At 39.3% G+C, this 17,551-nt stretch overlaps 1 protein-coding gene across 9 annotated transcripts in view; it reads right to left on the minus strand.

Annotated features, from left to right (window-relative positions):
* BRAF (B-Raf proto-oncogene, serine/threonine kinase) overlaps nt 1-17,551 on the minus strand; it is a 200,563-nt gene that overhangs the window by 160,455 nt on the left and 22,557 nt on the right. Inside the window, exon 1 of one of the 9 annotated variants that reach the window (XM_073009410.1) lies at nt 6,027-6,759. The exons of the other annotated variants lie outside the window; for them this stretch is intronic. The gene's annotated coding sequence lies outside the window, so the exon portion shown is untranslated. Of the gene's footprint in view, nt 1-6,026; nt 6,760-17,551 lie in introns of those variants that run through there. 9 annotated transcript variants of the gene reach the window in all.

The following is a 17,551-nucleotide window of genomic DNA, read 5'->3' on the forward strand; positions in this document are numbered from 1 at the left end:
GATGTGAAAAGATCTCATCCCAGCCTACCTCCGGCCTCATCAGGCACTATTCACTCTATGCCATACTCAATAAGCTTCCACAATTTCAGAAGCAGAGCAGAGCCTTCACACATGCTATTCCTTCTTCCTGGAACACTCTCTGCCTAGCACTTTTCTAAACTAAGCACAGCTTCTTCAGATAGTTTAAATCTAACTTTCTCAAAGAAGTCTCTCCTCATCACCCTCCTGCCAATCTATATTTGATCCTCACTGAGCTCTCACATCACCCCGTATTTTTTCTTTTGGCACATAACACAATTCAGAATTCGTGTGTGTGTGTACGTATGTATTTTTTTAAATAATTTGTTTAATGAACATCTGATTGCAGAGACCACATCTAAGCCCAGGACATAAGTAATTTTTAATGTAGTTTTTATTGTTATAAATGGCTTTTGTTCTGATTAGACATTATATTTCAGGATGTTTAATCTGGCAATAATGTTTATGTTAACCAACAAGCCAGAGAGGTACTGGAGGCAGGGAATCCCATTAAAAGCATGCTACAATTATAGGCAAGAAGTAATGAGAGTCTGAACTACTGCTGAGGAATACTCTCACAACAACCCTGTAAGGTAGCAAGGAGGAAGCCACGGTTTTGAGTAAATGACCATTTCAAAACAGAAAGTTTGAAAACTTTGTATAATAATTCAGCTACAAGTTGAGACAACCAGATAAGTAAGCAGGCTGCTGAGAGAATCTGTAGTTCCAACTCCACAAGTAAATCAACACAATTCCAACACTGGTGTGGCACAAAAGAAGCCCCTACAGTCAATGTAATTATGCCTAGTGGCTAATTAACTGAAAAGGTCAGTTAAATCAGGGAATCATGAGCAACGGTAAACACTGACCTTAAACATTTTAACTTAAAACTGTAAAATGAACATTCATTCTCTAATCTTTGATAGAGGACCAACAGTCTTCCTTTAAATATGATTCACACCTAATCTGACCACAAATATTTTTTGAAATGGAGAACATCAGTTAACCTGATGACTTGGTTAGGTGGAGGTCAGTTCAGAGAGCTAAAATTACTTTTCCCTTTTCAGTAATATGGCTGCAGTGACACAAATTGAACAGTAAGTTACAAGGTGATGGCCAAAGAAGTCATTTACAAAATAGGTATGCACATACACTTGAAGGCCCATAGGAAAATTCTTTGTTGGGGATATAGGTAGGCTACATTTTTAGTTAACGTGTTCATCTAGAAAATTAGAAAAAGTCAGCATTTAATATTTATTTTTTGAGATGTAAGGTTTCACTCTGTACCCAGGCTGGAGTGCAGTGGTGTGATCACAGCTCATTACAGGCTCAAACTTTTGGGCTCAAGCAATCCTCCCACCTTGGCCTCCCAAGTAGCTGGGACTACAGATGCATGCCACCATGCTTGTTTAATTTTTTTTTTTTTTTTTTTTTTTTTTTGAGACAGAGTCTCGCTGTGTCACCCAGGCTACGGTGCTGTGGCATGATCTCGGCTCACTGTAACCTCCTGGGTTCAAGCGATTCTCCTGCCTCAGCCTCCCAAGTAGCTGAGACTACAGGCGCATGCCACCACGCCTGGCTAATTTTTTATATTTTTAGTAGAGATGGTGTTTCACTGTGTTTAGCCAGGATGGTCTCGATCTCCTGACCTTGTGATCCATCCACCTCAGCCTCCCAAAGTGCTGGGATGACAGCCATGAGCCACTGTGCCTGGCCTCGGCATTGAATATTTACATAGGCACCCTAACTTAGGGTTAGTATCAGAGATGTGACACATGTAGTCAAGAGGTCTGCTGAAGACTGGGCATTCCATATGGCAGAACACTTGACAGGGGCTCTCCTCTTGCATTTATCTCATTGTGACATACTATGACTCCCATATATTGATTTAAGTAAATGTATGGATTATGTTACCAAGTTTAAACTAAACCTTGTATAATGGATAAGTGACTTAAAAGAATTCCTACAAACAGAACTTAAACTTCGTACTGAAGAAAACATTATTGCTGCTAGAGGCGAAAAAAATCAAAGTTAACACTTACCCTACTCTAGTACAAGCTGTTAGTCATCCATAATACAGGATAAAAACAATGATCTAGCGGGCACGGTGGCTCACACCTGTAATCCCAGCACTCTGGGAGGCTCAGGTGGGCAGATCACCTGAGGTCGGGAGTTTGAGACCAGCTTGACGAACATAGAGAAACCCTGTCTCTACTAAAAGTACAAAATTAGCAGGGTGTGGTGGTGGGCACCTGTAATTTCAGCTACTCAGGGGGCTGTGGCAGGAGAATCGCTTGAACTCGGGAGGTGGAGGTTGCAGAGAGCCAAGATTGCGCCATTGCACTCTAGCCTGGGCAATAAGAGCGAAACTCTGTCTTTAAAACAAAACAAAACAAAACAAAAACAAAAACAATGATCTAATCTAGTGGTTCTTAACCAGAAGCAATTTTGCCCCTCAAGACATTTGGAAATGTCTCATGGCATTTTTGATGTTTCTACTGGGGGGTACTACTGGCATCTTGTGAGCAGAGGCCAGGGAAGCTGCTAAACTTCCTACCATGCATAGTATTATTGCCCCACCCAAAATGCCACTTTTACAGTGGCCCTCCATACCTGCAAGTTCTGTATCCTAGGATTCACCCAACTGCAGATCAAAACCCCACAAGCAAGAATCATATCCATTGCAAAACATCAACAGCACCAATGTTGAGAAACCCTAATCTAATAATCTCTGACAAGAAACTGGCTTTTAAAAAATTATCCAGGTTACTTAACCTCTGACAAGAAACTGGCTATTTTTAAAAAATTGTCCAGGTTACTTAAAATATGAATTTGTATACACTATTATAATGAAGCTTGGCCTAATGGTATGTTATAAGTTGAAACACTAGCTAAAGACCAAAACATCCTTCTTAATTTTAAACTAGTATAATTTTTAGCTTAGCGTTAAAAAAATTCATTTAACAAGTTCATATTTTATAAAGTATTACCATTTTCTTCAGTGGTACACATATAGTGTAAATAAAACAGATATGTACCGGGGTAATGTGGTCAATTTTTTTTTTTAATGATACAGCACAAAATTTTTAAGTCTGGAGACTACTGACTCAAATAACTGAAGCTAATAGATACCAGTGTATTAATACAAGCAAGTTTATGAAAATTCTAATTTAAAATCCTAACTAAAAGAAAAAAGAAATGAACAAGAAAAAGAACCTAGTAAAGAAATGTTTTATTTTCTAGGACTACCACAGCCCAGGGTACTAAGGAGATTCAAGACAGTAATCCAAATTCAAACCATCAGTCAAAAGTCAGTGAGGACTGCCAAAAGGTATAAGGAGAGCAACATGAGCTGTCAACTGTGGTTAATAATCTCATGAAAATACAAGGTTGGACGTTATACGATAGGAAGCAGAGGGCTCTAACAGCATAGTAGTTAACAGCATGGACTCTAGAGTCACAATGTCTGAGTCCAAGTCCCAAATCTTCCACTCAAGCAATGTGCCCTTAGGCAAGCTGCATAACCTTTCTAAACCTATTTCCACTACAAAATGGGAATTACAGTATCTAACTCTTAGGGTTGTGGTGAAGATTTATGGTCAGGCATAATAGTTAAGAGTATAGACTTTAAGAATTCCAGCTCTTGGCCGGGCGCGGTGGCTCAAGCCTGTAATCCCAGCACTTTGGGAGGCCGAGACGGGCGGATCACGAGGTCAGGAGATCGAGACCATACTGGCTAACACGGTGAAACCCCGTCTCTACTAAAAATACAAAAAATTAGCCGGGCGTGGTGGTGCATGCCTGTAGTCCCAGCTACTCGGAGGCTGAGGCAGGAGAATGGCGTGAACCCAGGAGGCAGAGCTTGCAGTGAGCCAAGACGGTGCCACTGCACTCCAGCCTGGGCGACAAAGCGAGACTCTGTCTCAAAAAAAAAAAAAGAATTCCAGCTCTTGTCACTTAGCTTTGTAACCTTAGGCAAATTACTTAACCCCCAAGCGTCAGTTTCTTGACATATCCCTATTATTTGAATGATACAAACTTCATGGATTTGACCAGAGAATCAAATGGAATCCTCAGTGCCTAGCACAAAGTAAATAATAAACTGAAATAATAAATGAATTAAATATCCAGTTCATTATTTTTAATCATAAAATTAAGTGGCACAATATTACTATAAAACTTTTTTGGGGATAATCTCTGTAGTTCTACAATGACTATCTTTTAAATACCTAATGATAGATATTCTTCTGTCAGCCAATAAATATTTACCAAATCTCTACTACGTGCTCAGGTTCATACCAAGAGTTGAGGATACAGTGGTGAGCGAGACTGACACATTCCTATAGCCCTCAGAGAACTCACATACTCCATTTTTTTTCCTAAGCTAAAAATCCCTACTTCTTTCACTGTTCTTCAATGACTTAGTAACTTCTCACTCTTAAGTTTACTGACTTCCCAAAATGCTACATATCAGTGTCTCACTAAATGACATTTCAATCTTGACTTCAGATTAAAAATCACCTTGGAAGCTTTTAAAAATCCAGATGCCAAGGCCTCACTCTCAAAAACCAGAACCTCTGAGGAAGGGCCCCAGCCATCTGTACCTTCTGAAGTTCTCCAGGTACTTCTGATGTGCAGGCAAGGTCAAAACCCAAATAAAACACTACTTTAACATCTGTCATCCATATCTAAACAAAAGGAAGCATATTTTACTTTTCTATTATGGGAGTAAAATGAGATTATTTCCCACAATTGCACAAGATTATTAATGCAATCTAAGCAACAGTTTTTTAAGAGTCATACCACAATTCTGATTTAAAAGTACAACTTAATTTATTAATGTATTCATGTAACATGCATTTTTTTAAAAGACTAATTATATATCATGTACCAAGGATACAAAATGTCTTTGTCCTCAAAGATTTGAACTCGCAGTACAGTGGAGGTATACAGTTATAGACTCCTACACTACAAAGTGGTTACTTCAAATAATCAAGATGTGCCTAAAATATTATGAGAGTACCACGCATAGAAAATGAGAGGGTGTAGGGTAGAGGGGAAAACAAAAGTACTCAGAGAAAGCTTCTGGAAAAGATAACCAGGACTAAATTCTAAAGGATGAGTAAAAGTTGATGAGTTCAGTTTTCTCCAAAGGAGTATACAGCCATCCCTCCATATCCACAAGGGATCGGTTCCAGGACTCTCCCCTACAATACAATGATCCTTGGATACTGAAGTCTCTTATATAAAAAGGGAGGGATTTGTATATAACTTACTCTCCATATACTTTAATCATCTCTAGATTACTTATAATGATGAATACAATGTAAATGTTATATAAATAGTTGTTATACTGTATTATCTTGTATTTGTATTACTTTTTACTGTTTTCCTAATACTTTTGATCCACAGTTGTGTGAATTCTAGGATGCAGAACTTGCAGATATGGAGGGCCACTGTAAAAGTGGCATTTAGAGTGGGGCAATTCTTTGCTGTGTAGCACTTTTAGTGCATTGTGTTCCTTGATCTGTGGGCATTAAATCCCAAATAGCATCCTCCAGTCATGACAATCAAAATATTTCCAGATGCCTCTCGGCAGGGCAAGTTATCAATCACCTCAGAAACCAATGGAAAAAAAAAATTGGGTGGTGGGGAGAAGATGAAGGAAGAGAGCATTCTAGGACAAAGGGCCAGAAAACAACAGGAAAAATCCTGAAAAACGCAAGGGTTTGATTAGTATTAAACAGCATTTCCCTAAAATGTTTCAAAGAATATTAGCATATACCACACACAAGCAATGTTCCATAGCCAAGGAAGTTTATACAATTCTAATTTAGACAAAGTTAAGGCCAGGTGCAGCGGCTCATGCTGTAATCCCAGCACTTTCGGAGGCCAAGGCAGGTGGATCATTTGAGGTCAGGAGTTCAAGACCAGCCTGTCCAACAAGGTGAAACCCCATCTCTACTAAAAATATTTTAAAACAATTAGTCGGGTGTGATGGCACGCACCTGTAATCCCAACTACTTGGAAGGCTGAGGCAAGAGAATTGCTTGAGCCCAGGAGGTGGAGGTTGCAGTGAGCCGAGATTGTTCCACTGCACTCCAGCCTAGATGACAGAGCAAGACTCTGTGTGAAATAAACAAACAAACAAACAAACGAAGGTAAGTTTCTTTACTACAGTTCTTCTCAACTATTACTATGCTAATATCCAACTATGAAATCCCAAAAGGAGACCTATATAATATAGTACAGGGTATCACCTGCTTGCCAAATCAATTCAGATACTTTTTAGATGAATCCTTTAACATGTGAAATACAGAAATCAAACAAGATTTAGATAACACAGTATCCCCCCTCATTTGAGCTTAGAAACTCAACAGGTTAGACAAGGAGGAACATTTAAAATTTCCCAAAATTGTAAACTATGGAAACCATCTTTGGGAGAACACTTTGAATATTCAGTATCCACAATATAAACTTTAGGAAATACTGTGCTAGAGCATTTAGTACACAGCAAGGATGGTTGATAGACGTGGGTAGGGGCAGAGAGGTAGGAAAGGGCAAGATCACAGAGGACGTGAAATACGACATTTTACGAGTTCTTTTCTGGTTTAGATTTTGTTTTTAAAGTGAAACACAGACCTCCCTGTCTTTACTTCCCCACCCCCAAATGATCAAGGGAACAAAACAATACATGAGATCACATGACATAAAATAAAAGCGGTTACACTTTGCTAGAGGAGAGAACTGATAATTTTTAATTTTAAATTTATGTTGGGAACCAGTTCCTTTTTGAGAATAACTATTGAACATAAGATATAAAAGGTTAAAAGCTAAAGGCAGCTGAGCAGAATAAGTTAAAAATCAAATCATCAAACAGGAATTTATCTGATGTCCAACTTCACTATAAACCTTACCCATCTCCTGCCTGGATGGAGTCTTCATCCTGACTGAATGATGGGCTTGGCCCAAAATGGCAGGAAGGGGAAAAAAGACATTAAAAATGGAGGAGTGATGTATTCCCAGGGTAGAGAACACAACAGATTTGGTGAACAAGCTTTCTGAGACAAGATGTCTGAGAAAAGGTTATGCCTGCTTGGGCTTATTCTCCCTGCTGTTCCCCATAACTTTTTTTTTTTTTTTTTTGAGACGGATTCTTGCTCTGTCACCCAGGCTGGAGGGCAGTGGCGCGATCTCGGCTCACCGCAAGCTCTGCCTCCAGGGTTCATGCCGTTCTCCTGCCTCAGCCTCCTGAGTAGCTGGGACTACAGGCGTCCACCACCGCGCCCAGCTAATTTTTTGTATTTTTAGTAGAGACGGGGTTTCACCATGTTAGCCAGGATGGTCACGACCTCCTGACCTCGTGATCTGCCCACCTTGGCCTCCCAAAGTGCTGGGATTACAGGCGTGAGCCACTACGCCCGACCCCCATAGCATTCTTAAGCAAAGAGCAACCTCAAATAGAAGTACTCTGCTCAAAGACAACAAGGATGACTAATAAAAAGAAACAACCCAGCAAAGGGCCTATGAGGAGAAATGTTAACAATCCCACCCCTCCACACCACCAATAAAACGGAGCAGGGATGACAGAAAAAATATAATAGGCAAAGACAGATAAACACCAAAAGTCAGTCAAGGAAACAAAAGAACTGTCTGATATATTCCCATCTATCACTAACAAATGCATTTTAGGGGGGAAAAAATGACTGAAAAAACTAAATTGAAGAACAGATGAAATGGGAGATGAGGCAGGAGGCAGTGGCTCACTCCCGTAATCCCAGCGCTTTGGGAGGCCAAGGTGAATTTGACACCAGTCTGGCCAACATGATGAAACCCTGCCTCTACAAAAAAAATACAAAAAATTAGCCAGGTGTGGTAGCACATGCCTGTAGTCCCAGCTAACCGAGAGGCCGAGATGGGAGGATGGCTTAAGCCCAGGAGGCAGAGGTTGCAGTGAGCCAAGATCACAACACTGCACTCCAGCCTGGGTGACAGACCCAGACTCTGTCTCAAAAAAAAGAGGAAATGAAAAGTCAGCTAGCAGGGTTCAAGAAAAAAATGGAAGGTAATAAAAAGACCACTTCAGAAATGAAGGCCACAGTGGAAACAGAAAGAAATGGCTGAAGAAGAAAAAAGGAAGCCATTCTTCAGAAACAACAGAACTACTTGACAGAAAAATCGAGCTGATGAAAACAATAAAAGAGCGGAATCAGAAATCAAGAAGTCATGGTTTTAAAGAATTACAGGTGAATATTAATCCCATTGAAACATGTAACTCTGAGACTTAAGGATAAAGTAAAAAATAATGCATTTGTTTCATTGACAAGGTTTATATCCCACATGAAGGGATGGAAAAAAATTTTTGTTAATGGTAGCTGGGGAAAGGGAGGTATAAGTGCACTGGTTTTCTTATCTTTATTAGCAAGGAGTTAAAATAATCCTGAGTATTTTCACAAATCAAGAAATGGATATTAAATCTATGAAGGTAGTAAGAGAATAAGATTTATGAACCATCAAAAACTATCAGATGGGAAACACACACATATCCATAAGAGACAAAGCCCCCAAAGAAAAATATAATCAATAATGTGGAAGAACTGCCTTATCAACAAAATATAAATGAGATAAGCTCATCTATCTAAAAAAATTTAAAGAGACACTTGGCTCACAAACCAAAGCCCTGAACAAATGTTGTATATAACACCTACATCTAAAACTCACTCAGAAAAGTTGAAAATAAAAAGATGGGCCCAGAGGTTACTTAAAGCCTAACGAACTTACGTTCAAGAAACACTTTCTTTGGTCTGATATAAAAACTGGCCAAAATCACAGAAAACTCTAGAAAACGAAGCAGCTCTTGATACCAAAACTATGGAACAGCTCAGAGAGCTATAGACTAAGCTCACTTATAAACACAGAGGACAAGAGAAATAAAGATGTCTGTTATCATTACAATTATCAAATCTTACATGGGAGGCCCTAGCCAGTGCTTTAGAATAAGGGGTGGGGGGAAGACAAATGAAGATAGGAAAATAAAAAGATAAAACAATCATTATTTGTACTTATGAGTGTTACTTAACAATCCAGGACAATCAAACTTAAGTAATAAATGTTCTGTTAACAATCAGATATAACATCCATGTACTAAAGAGTCAACAGATTTCCCATATACCACCACCAATAAGAAAATTTAAATTTTAATTGATAAGTGTACATATTTACAGAGTACACATACTGATGTGTAATACACAGTAACTAACATATCCATCATCTCAAACATTTGTCATTTCTTTGTGTTGGGAACATTCAATATCCTCCTCCTAGCTATATGAAACTATGTATTATTAACTATAGTTATCCTATGCTACTACAGAACACTAGAACTTATTCCTCCTATCTAGTTGTAATTTTGTATCAATAAATAAATCTTCCCAGAGCTTCCACTCTACCCCTACTATTCCCAGCCCGAGTATCCTCTGTTCTGCTTTTCACTTCTATGAAATCAACTCTTTTAGGCCAGGCGCGGTGGCTCAAGCCTGTAATCCCAGCACTTTGGGAGGCCGAGACGGGCGGATCACGAGGTCAGGAGATCGAGACCATCCTGGCGAACACGGTGAAACCCCGTCTCTACTAAAAAATACAAAAAACTAGCCAGGCGAGGTGGCGGGCACCTGTAGTCCCAGCTACTCGGGAGGCTGAGGCAGGAGAATGGCGTAAACCCGGGAGGCGGAGCTTGCAGTGAGCTGAGATCCGGCCACTGCACTCCAGCCTGGGCGACAGAGCGAGACTCCGTTTCAAAAAAAAAAAGAAATCAACTCTTTTTAGCTTCCACATAAGACTGAGAACATGCAGGGTTTAACTTTCTCTTGCTGGCTTATTTCACTTAACATGATGTCCTCCAGTTTCAATCATGTTGCTGCAAATGACAGGATTTTTCCTTTTTATGGCCAAATAGCATTCCCTTGGATAAATAACCACATTTTCTTTACCCACTCTTCTGTTGCTGAACACCTAAGCTGATTCCACATCTTGGCTACTGTGAATAGTGCACTGCAATAGACATGGCAATGCAGATGTCTCTTCAATGTACTGACTTCCTTTTCTTTGGGTAAATGGCCAGTAGTGGGATTGCTGGATCACAGGTAACTGACTCTAATATTTGTAGTTTTCTGAGGAACCTCCATACTGTTCTCCATAGTGGCTGTACTAGTTTACATTCCCAGAAAAAGAGCGTGCAAGAGTTCTCTTTCCTCTGTATCTTCACCAGCATTTTTAATTTTTTGTCTTTTATATAACAGCCATTCTAACTGGGGTGAGAAGATACCTCATTGTGGTTTTGATTTGCATTCCCCCAAGTTTTCCTCTAACAGTTTTATAGCAGCCATCCTAACTGGGGCCAGATGATACCACACTGTGGTTTCATCTTGTACTTTTGGGTCTTACAGGTAGGTCTTTGATCCATTTTGAGTTGATTTTTGTATAGGGTGAGAGGTGGGGTTCCAGTTTCATTCTTCTGTATATGAATATCCAGTAAAAAAATATATATGTTTCTAAACATCTCATTCACAATAGCACTAAAAGATTCTCACAAATAAAACCAACCCTCTACATCCAAAAGGATGAAAACATTATGTAGAAAACTACAAACCTTTTTTAAGGAAAAAAAAACAGAGCTGGGAGTGGGGGCTCATGCCTATAATCCCAACACGTTGGGAGGCTAAGGCAGGCAGATCACCTGAGGTCAGAAGTTTGAGACCAGCCTGGCGAACATGGTGAAATCCTGTCTCTACTAAAAATACAAACACGTGGGCCAGGTGCGGTGGCTCACTCCTGTAATCCCAGCACTTTGGGAGGCCGAGGCGGGTGGATCACCTGAGGTCAGGAGTTTGAGACTAGCCTGACCAATATGGTGAAACTTCATCTCTACTAAAAATACAAAAATAAGCCAGGCATGGTGGTGTGCACCTATAGCCCCAGCTACTAGGGAGGCTGACAGGAGAACCGCTTGAACCTGGGAGGCAGAGGTTGCAAGAAGCCAAGATTGTGCCACTGCACTCCAGCTTGGGTGACAGAGCGAGAGTCCATCTTAAAAAAAAAAAAAAAAGGAAAAAAAAGAGACCTAGACAAATTTAAGATAAAAACCATGTTCATGAACTGGAAAACTCAACATTGTGATTATAAATCTCTAATATACATGTCCCTATAGTAACATATAAACTTAATGCAATCACAATGAAAATCCCAATACTACTTTTTACAGAATTTGACAACCAAATTCTATTTTTTAACCAAATACCGAGACTTCAAGGACACTGACAATCTAATTCTTCTAATGGTCACATGGAAGAGTGAATGAGCATATGTTTGCACCAAATAAACAAAAGAGACTGGCATTACCAAAACCAAAGATATAAAGTAGTAATGTGGACAAACAGTTATAGACAAGCAGGTTAAGAAATAGTCCAGAAATTGGTTCATGGGAATCTGGTAGAAATGAGAGGTTGCTTTACAAATAAGTGAGAAAAAGACAGTGTACATACGTACAAATGGTGTTGGGAAAATAATTTCCCCCAAGATATCTTCATGTAACAAATACTAGACTGCTTAAATACCTAAACAAAATTTTTTAAATTTATGAGAAGACAATATAGAGAATATGCTTTTAACTCTGAATAAGAAAGATTTCTTTTTTTTTTTTTTTGAGGCAGAGTCTCACTCTGTCGCCAGGCTGGAGTGCAGTGACACTATCTTGGCTCACTGCAACCTCCGCTTCTCAGGTTCAAGCAATTCTCCTGTCTCAGTCTAACGAGTAGCTGGGACTACAGGCGCACATCACCACGTCCAGCTACTTTTTGTATTTTTAGTAGAGACGGGGTTTCACCATGTTGGCCAGGATGGTCTCAATCTCTTGACCTCGTAATCTGCCCATGTTGGCCTCCCAAAGTGCTGGGATTACAGGCGTGAGCCACTGCCCCCGGCCAGGAAAGATTTCATAAATAAATAAACAAATAAATGAAAAGACTGCTAAATCTGACCACATAAACAGTAACAACAACAAACTTCTTTGTAAGGAAAGGCTAGGGCAGGAACAGTGTCTCAAGTCTGTAATCCCACACTTTGGGAGGCTAAGGCAGGAGGATCACTTGAAGCCAGGAGTTCGAGACCTGCCTGGGCAACATAGTGAGACTCCATCTCTACAAAAAAAATTTTTTTTTTTTCAGATTAGTTGAGCACAGTGGTGTGCATTTGTCCCAGTTACTTAGGAGGCTAAGGCTGGAAGACTACTTGAGCCCAGGAGGCTGCAGTGAGCTATGATCACACTACTGCACTCCAGCCTGGGCCTCAACAGAGTGGGAAGCCTGCCTCTTAAATAAATAAATAAATAAATAAAAATAAAAATAAAAATAAAAAAGGACTAGAAGGAAGTATTTGACATATGATGGACAAAGAAGACTATCCATAACAGAACACCTAAAAATAAGTTTAAAACAAATAGCATAATCTACAAATGGCATGTCTACAAACAATTTAAGAAAAAACCCAAAGGCTAACACACGAAAATATACTCAACCTCACTAGTAATCAGAGATGAAAATTAAAATGAGATAAACTTTCCCTTTTTTATTATAAAACTACGTAGAGAAGCATTTGCAAAACATCGTTCCATTAAAGCATAACTGTAAAGCAAACCCCACAACCCAAGGTAAGAAACAGCATTGCCAATTATCTTAAAAGTCTCCCTTTTGTCCTTCCTCTATCACATCCACTTTCTATCCTCCCTGAAGTAGTCACTATCACTCACTCTTGTCATCATGATTCCCTTAATTTTTCTTATAATTCTAGTATCTCTACTTACAATTCTAGTACCTATATTTGTGTTCCTAAACAATACAGTTAACTACATTTGTTTTTTAAACTGTTTATGAATAGAATCATGTTGCATGTAATCTTTTGTGACTTGGTTCTAAGGTATGACTAATATATTTGTGAGATTCATACATATTGATGCAGGAGCTGTCTGTAGGGTGGTTTTTTTTTCTCAGCTATTTGAATTAGTTTTTTGTTTCATAAGTAAACACACAATGGTATCTACTGCACTACTGAGGATACTTGAACTTTTTTTCTATCTTGGGGTTAATATGAATAATGCTGTTCTGAGCATTCTTATATACATGCTTCCTACTTCACATATTCACACATTTCTCTATGTCTAAGGCAATGGCTGACTCTCAAAGTATGATTTCTGGACAAGCAGCACCAACATCCCGACCACCCTCCCCCATTCTCCAGCCCACTCCCTGCGGTAACTTGTTAAAAATGCAATGCAAACTATCAGGCTCCACCCCATTCCTACTTAATCAGAAACTCTAAGGGTGGCCCCAACAGTTGGGTTTAACAAGTCTTCCAGATGACTCTGATGCACACTCAAGAACCATTAGTCCTGGGTAAACGCCTAAGAGTGAGTGGTACTGCTGGTTACAGGATATCCTATTACTTTCCAAAGGATTTTCCCCCAATTTACGTTCCCATCCATCAGTGGAAGAAAGTTCAGACTGCTCCATAGCCTCACCAATGCTTAATATTGTCAGATGTTTTCATTTCTGCCAATCTACTTTATATGGCATGGTCTCTCACTATAGTTTTAATTTCTATTCTCCTAATTGTTAACAAGATTAAGGATCATTTCATATGTTTATCAATCATTTAATTTTTTTTTTTTTAATTCAAATGCCAGCTCAGGATTTTTTACCCTTTTTTCAATTTGGTGTTCTTTGTCTTAGTAATCCATAGGAATTCTTTATGCATATTTTTCATACCAGTTCATTCTTTATATGTTGTAGTAGGTAGCCTCTAAAATGGCTCCCAATGATCCTCACCTCCTGGTATTTGTGCCTTGTACAAACTCCCCATGAATGTGAGCTGGAGTTAACTGCCTTGCTTCTAACAAAAAGAATATGGCAGAAGTGATGGGGTGCCACTTCCAAGACTGAAATACTGTGGTTTCCATCTTGGGTGTTCTCTCTTACTCTCTTCTAGAAAGCTACCGGCTGTGAGGTGACCCTATGAAGAGGCCCATGTGAATAAATTTGAAAGTGGATTTTCTGAGGCCTGCTACATTCACATGATGGAGCACTAAGCAGTCAAGCCTTCAAATGACTGCAGCCATTGACTGATTACAGCCTCAAGGCCCTAAGCCAGAACCATCCAACTAAGCCACTCTCAGATTCCTGACCCACAGAACTGTGAGATAAATGTTATTGCATACTGCTAAGTCTTAGGTAATCACACAACAATAGATAACTAATAGTGTGTGTTATAAATATCTTCTATTCCTTGCCTTGTCTTTTCAGTGTCTTAATGGCGCTTAATGAATAGAAGTTTCTATTTTCAATGTAGTCAAATTTGTCCATTTTTTATGGCTAGTGTTTTGAGTTTTAAGAAATCCTTCTCTGCCTTAAATAATGGCCCTTTATTTTTCTAAAAGCTTTCAAGGTTGCCCCTTTTGTATTTAATCTTTAATCTACAAGAAATTGATTTTTATGCATAACAGATGGGGAAGTGTAGCTTCATTTATTTAATATGGTAGGCATTGTTCCAGCAAGTGTATCCTTTCTCAACTAATCTGCCATAGAGCAGGTAGGTGTCCATCCACCTACCCCTATGTAAGAATATAAAATTCATCTACATTATTTAGTATTACCTGCCATTTTGTTATTCAGCTCCTCTTTTTGTTGCTGTTTTTTGTTTGCTTGTTTGTTTTTAAGACTGAGTCTCGCTCTGTCGCCCAGGCTAGACGGCAATGGCACAATCTCGGCTCACTGCAACCTTCACCTCTCGGATTCAAGTGATTTTTGGGCCTCAACCTCCTGAGTACCTGGGATTACAGGCGTGCACCACCACAGCCAACTAATTTTGGTAGTTTTAGTAGAGACGGGGTTTCACCATGTTGGCCAGGCTGGTCTCAAACTCCTGGCCTCAAGTGACCCACCCACCTTGGCCTCCCAAAGTGCTGAGATTACAGGCATGAGCCACTGCGCCTGGGTCCCTTTTCTTTTTATAAGTCCCTCAGACACTCCACAGGCTGGGCCTAAAAACCCATGCCTGTCAGACCCTCAAGGTCATCCTCCCTCTCTCCTCAGTCAGGTAACTGCTCTATGGACAGCACTCAGCAGTAGATTCTCCTCTACCTTTCTAACAAAGCCATAGTCCAACTGACACAAATATTAAAGATTATAAGCAAAGCCTATTTCTAAGCTTCCTATATCAAAAGAAATTAATAGCAATTAACAAAAGTTTGCATGAAAAAATATGATCAAGAAAAATTTTAAATACAAATATCATATAATAAAATTAGTGTTGTAAGTTTGTTTGTTGGTAGTCCCAGTACTTACCTGTATTTCAGGAAGCGTTCTATTCAAAACCCTAGATATCACTACAAGTGGATCTGAATGCGAGCTTTGGGTGGGAGCCAGATCTCACATTCACCAAGGTAATAACCAAGATGAGCAGTGCCTACCATATAGCATTCAAAATTTGCCAAATAGAAAAAGGAATTAAAGAAGTCTTTCTACCTTACTGTTTTTAAAGTATATTTTGGCTATTCTTGCCTCTTTAAAACTTCCATGGAAATTGCTGAATCAGGTTGTTAGGTTCCATAGAAAAACCTACAGGAATGTGCATTTGGATTTCAATAAATCCACTATCAATTTGAGAAATATTAACATTTTTAACATACTCAGTCTTTCAATCCACACTCAGTACATGGTGTGTACTATTTATTTAGGTGGTCTGTCTCTAAATAAGGTTTCATTACTCTTCTTTATAAAGATTTTGTACATCTTAAGTATTTAAAATTTAGTTTAAGTATCTCCTTTCCTAGGAAATCTGTCTTCCATCCCCTAAACGCATATTGAATTGTGCTCCTTTTCTGTGACTCTTCTGCATCTGGGGCACACTTTCATCACAGTACATGGTCCTTAATTCTTTATTTATTTATCTGCTTCTACCACTAAACTGTAAGCTCCTTGAAGACAGACTATCATTCATTTCTATATCCCAGTGCCTAGCATACAACTCAGCACAAAGGTGCTAAATAATTATTTTTTATGCTTAAAAGGAATGAGTAAATTTAACCAATGACTGTAAAGTATAAACTGTATAGGCATGCTTCATTTTATTGTGCTTTGCTTTACTGCTCTGAGCAGATAATGGTTTTTGTTTGTTTTTTACAAACTGAAGGTTGGTGGCAACCCAGCATCGAGCAAGTCTGTTGGCACCATTTTTCCAACAGCATATGCTCACTTCACGTCTCTGTCACATTTCAGTAATTCTCACAGTATTTCAAACTTTTGCAACATTATGATGTCTATTTTGGTGTTTTATGACCTGCGATGTTACTATTGTAATTGTTTTGGGGTGCCACAAATCACACCCGTATAAGGCAGTGAACTTATTCAATGAATGTTGTGTGTGTTCTCACTGCTCCACTGACCAGCTATTGTCCTACCCCTTCTTGGGCCTCCTATTCCCTGAGACACAATATTGAAACTAGGCCAATTAAAAACCCTACAATGACTTCTAAGTGTTCAAGTGAAACCAAGAGTCACATGTCTCTCTTGAGATCAAAAGCTAGAAATGATTAAGCTTAGTGAAGAAGGCATGTTGAAAGGTAGGCCTCTTGTACCAAACAGCCAGATTGTAAATGCAAAGGCAGAGTTTTTGGAGAAAACTGCAAGTACTACCCCAGTGAATACATGAATGATAAGAAAGCAGAACAGGCCAGGCACTACGGCTCATGCTTGTAATCCCAGCACTTTCAGTGGCCAAGGTGGGAGGATTGCTTGAGGCCAGGAGTTTGAGACCAGCCTAGCCAACACAGTGAGACCCTCTAAGAATTAAAAGAAAAATAGTTTAAGCAAGCAAAATAACCTAATTGCTAATATAAAGAAAGTTTTAGTGATCTGGATAGAAGATCAAACCAGCCACAACATTTCCCTAAGTCAATGCTTGGCTTCAAAGCTTCAAAGGACAGGATGACTCTTGTTAGAGGCTAATGCAGCTGGTGACTTTAAGTTGAAGCCAATGCTCATTTATCATTCCAAAAATCCTAGGGCCCTTCGGAATTCTGCAAAATTTACTGTCTGTGCTCTGTAAGTGGAACAATGAAGCCTGGATGACAGCACATTCTTTTACAGCATAGCTTGCTGAATATTTTAAGCCCACTGTTGAGACCCACTGCTCAGAAGAAAAGATTCCTTCTAACACATTACTACTCACTGACAATGTACCTGGTCACCCAAGAGCTCTGATGGAGAGGTACAGGAAGATTAATGTTTTCTCACCTGCTAACACATAAATCTTGCAACCCATGGATCAAGAAGTAATTCTGACTTTCCACACTTCATTTAAGAAGTGCCTTCATTAGGCTATAGCTGCCATAGGTATTGTTATTACTCTGATGGATCTGGGTAACATTAATTGAAAGCCTTCTGCAAAGAATTCACCTTTCTCGATGCCATTAAGAACATCTGTA

Source organism: Chlorocebus sabaeus, chromosome 21 (genome assembly GCF_047675955.1).
Source record: "Chlorocebus sabaeus isolate Y175 chromosome 21, mChlSab1.0.hap1, whole genome shotgun sequence".
In the NCBI taxonomy this organism is placed as follows: Eukaryota; Metazoa; Chordata; class Mammalia; order Primates; family Cercopithecidae; genus Chlorocebus; species Chlorocebus sabaeus.